The sequence below is a fragment of the Acomys russatus genome, chromosome 9 (genome assembly GCF_903995435.1).
Source record: "Acomys russatus chromosome 9, mAcoRus1.1, whole genome shotgun sequence".
Classification (NCBI taxonomy): domain Eukaryota; kingdom Metazoa; phylum Chordata; class Mammalia; order Rodentia; family Muridae; genus Acomys; species Acomys russatus.
Genome location: NC_067145.1, coordinates 30,367,483 through 30,371,309, shown reverse-complemented (window position 1 = coordinate 30,371,309; position 3,827 = coordinate 30,367,483). Strand labels below are relative to the sequence as shown.

General features: G+C 44.8%; 1 pseudogene; it reads right to left on the bottom strand.

The window, feature by feature from the left end:
* Nucleotides 1–550: 550 nt before the first annotated feature.
* Nucleotides 551–3,612, bottom strand: LOC127193606 (60S ribosomal protein L18-like; annotated as a pseudogene).
* Between the last annotated feature and the right edge of the window lie 215 nt (nucleotides 3,613–3,827).

Here is a 3,827-nt window from a genome sequence, read left to right as displayed (position 1 = left end):
TACTAATAGCTCTAGTCAGAGGCCAGGGAATTATGCCTCTAGAGTGGATATGAGATGACAGTTCTGTGTTCTTGAGTTAACACCACAGTTGCTGGAGCCCTAGCCTCAGCTCAGAGGCTCCCTGCACTGTACCACGGGAAGGCTTGTCCAGCTCAGACTTCTAATGAGGCTGGTGGCATGCCTCTTCTCCAGGTGTGATAATAGCTACCTGTTAGAAGCTCTGGCTTAGTGTATATTTATCTACCTAAGCCTGTAATTTTTCCAACATCAGTCTGCTTTACTGCCAAATCGGGTGCAAATTGCCAGTTGTCTGTGCATGGTACGCTAAGTGCTGTGAGTCAGGGGAGTGACTGGCCTCATATAATCAGTTAAGTGATTGAACACAAATCCAAACCCACATCTTCCAAACTGCAAGTGCCAACGTCCTTTATGAAAGCATCGCAAACATAAGAAACCCAGGAAAGATCATTACAAAGGTTTATTAGTGTAGACTCTTTAGTAATTTTTCAACATCCAAAGCTTTTTTTTAAAATAACAATAAGATCCAAGGTTAGCTTTTGTTGCCTCTGCTGGCCCTTTGGCCACTGGCATGCTAGAACTTCCTGCCCTTGGAATGGTCATAGGGTTTGGTGTGGCTGTGTGGGCTCCTTGGGGCCTTGCAAAAATGTCAGTACACTTCTCAGCCCTTCTGAGGACCAAACAGGAGCATGGTGCCTTGGCCTTTGGGAGACTTCAGGGCCAGCTGGTTGAAGTGAGGATCTTACCCCCAGGCTTGAGGATGCAACATTGGGCCCAGCGGCTCACCCACAGTGCACACTCCTTCAGCTTGGACACTTCCAGGATTCTCACACCATCAGTGACTGTCCTCACAACCACAGCGGTTTTGCTTTCTTAGCCAAGAAGCTTCATCTTATGGATCATGCATGACAGGGACAGAGGTGGCCGGTTGGTGCAACTCATGAATAACCTCTTCAGCACAAGCTGATTGAAGGTCAAGTTGGTTCCTCTAGCCAGAAACCTGTCCAGCTTGACTAGCAGCCGCAAGGAGATGTCCTGGCTCTTAGGCTCCTTGCACCAAACCTTTCAGTCCTTGTTGTGATGATTTCAACACCCATGATGGCGCCTCCTGTTTGGCCAGGTCCAGAATGCTAAAGTAGGTTCTTTAAACACATGCCATTGAGACTGAAATCTTATTAAACCCATGATGCCAATATATATTATAGTGGTAAGTTGCCCTGTGCTGTTTGAGCTCACTGATGGCCTCCCCCAGTGTCATTGCCCTCCTGTATTCCAGACCTAAACATGTTTGCTGTGCTCCCCAAGTCATGTTCCTCAAGTCTGTGACAGGGATGGAGGAGAACAGCAAGAGAGTCTAAGAGTAAAGCCATTATGCCCTTGGTTATAGCTGCATGGTCAACTGTTTTCTTCTCTCTTCCCTTTTATTCATTTACCTTGGTTTGCTATATACCGAAGAAACTTAGTCATTGAAAACAGACAGTCCAGCTATTGTATATTAGTCTCCAGACTACACAGAACAAGTCAATGCCTTAAAATATATACCTTTTACTTTTAATGTAAAATTAAAATTTAACCCATAAATAATATACTGTTTATAAGTAAAAGGCGGAGAGGGGTAAACACTTATGTCTGCCCTCTATTTTAAGTGACTATGGAGTGCTGCCTGTATTTTAAGTATATTGCCTCTTGCATATTTCTTAGTTAGAAGTGTGTGTGTGTGTGTGTGTATATATATATGTATTTTTTTTTTTACCTGTAGCTTGCTTATACATTTACTAGAACCCAGAAAGCATTCCTCTTTTATGACATTAAATTAGCTGGGTGTGGTGGCGCACACCTCTAATCACAGCACTCCGGAAGGCAGAGATAGGCAGATCTCTGTGAGTTTGAGGCCAGCCTGATCTACAAAGTCAGTCCAGGATAACTGAAGCTACACAGAGAAACCCTGTCTCGAAAACTAAAAAGTCAAAAAAAAAAAATTTAAATGTTCACTTCTTTTTAAAAACAATATCTTTAGTAAACCTTCGAGAATCCCGCACTGTGTATTTTGATCATATTCATCCGCTTCTGAACTCCTCCTAGGTCCCTCACCACCTCTCCCTATCACTGAACTTCACGTTCCATTCTTGTTATCTTTCTCTCCCTTCTCCATGTCCCTCTTTCCTACCAAGTTCAGCTTGGGGTTGCCTCCTACCGTTCAGCATAGGGCTTACTTACCATCAGGTGTGCTCAATACACCAAGCGCCAGGCCATTAAAATAAAAATGCCCTTCATCTTCCAGCAGCTTCAAATGCCAGCAACTCCTCAGCTACAGGTGGGCTTTGTGCCCTCCTCCCCTGCTCTGTGTTGGGATTTTTGTCTCATTTAAGCTTGCACAGCTCTTGTGCGATGCGACCACAGTCACAGCCTCTGTGAGCTTGTATGTATTGTCTGCCCTGCTGTGTCTAGAAAACACTCTTTCCTTGAGGTCCTCCATGGCCTCTGGCTTTTACCGTCCTCCTGCCCTTCTTCCACATAAGTCCCCGAGCCTTGAAGGGAGAGGTGGGACGTAGAAGTCCCCATTTAGAGCTCGGCTTTCTGTAAGCACTTACTCTCTGCACTCTGACCACGTGTGGATCTCTGTTATCCACAGCAGGCTGCAAAGAGAAGCTTATTGGATGAGGGTTGAGAAGAACACTGGTCTAGACTTGTGGTTCACACCCAAGACATTCTAATTTCTAAATGTGGATGAGAAAGTCCAGCTAGTCAAGGCTGTGACACTGAAAAGACCATGTGACTTTTGGGTGTTTGAACTTGGAAAGTTTCTCAGAGAAGCTTCTAGACTAGGCAACCACCTCATGCAGTCACATGTTATGGACCGGGGCTGTAGATAACGAGCCCCAGGCGTAGGGGCTTCAAACTTCTCCTTAAGTGTTTTCACCTGTAAAATCAGTTTTCCCAGGATTTGCATTCTTAGTATTAGGAAAATCCTTTAATGGTTTAAGGAAAAACTGATACAATCTGATAGGTGTGAACACAAACAGGCCAGGGACTCAGTGATCATGTGGACCTCAGTTCTGTCCTCACACTTGGTTAATATATATATATATATATATACACACACATATATGATAGAAATGTGTTTGTTTTGAGACAGAGTCTCACTATGAGGACCATACTGGCCCTGAATTTATGTTTTTCTTTGTTTTCTTCCTTCTGTCTCCTTAGTATTTGGATTATATGTAAGCACCATCACATGCTGCCCTGGTCGGGTATTTGTAATTATCTCTTCGTAATATAACGTGGAGTGTGTGCAGGATTAATCCAGTCCTCAGAGTCTGACTGCATTTTGGATAAAAAGAAGAAAAAAAAACAAAGATTGAAAGCAAAACTGCTCAGAATCACAGTGGTGGCTCCTCAGTGTTCATAGGGCTTTGGTGGGGGGTCTGTCAGTTTATAAGGAGCTGCCATATTAACCACATTAGGGCAAGTGGTAATGAATTAGTACAGAGCTGATGGCAGTCCACTAACATCGTCCTCAGACTCTGCTAAGATGAGATCCAGTGTCCACTCCAGATTCTGCTCCCAGCAGGACAGCATTCTGCAGATATCCATCCCGCATGGACACTCAGGACCCACTCCTTCCAAGTACCCATGCCCTAGGCTGAAACTCTCCTCCCTAAACATAGCGTCAGAGCTCCCAACTCGCTCACTCACAGTCGCTCAACAGTCTTTGCTCACATTTCCCACTACCTGCCTCCAGCTTTCTCCATGTTGTTGATCCTTGGAGTCATTGAGCCGGCCTGTTACTCCCCACCCCACCCACTTCC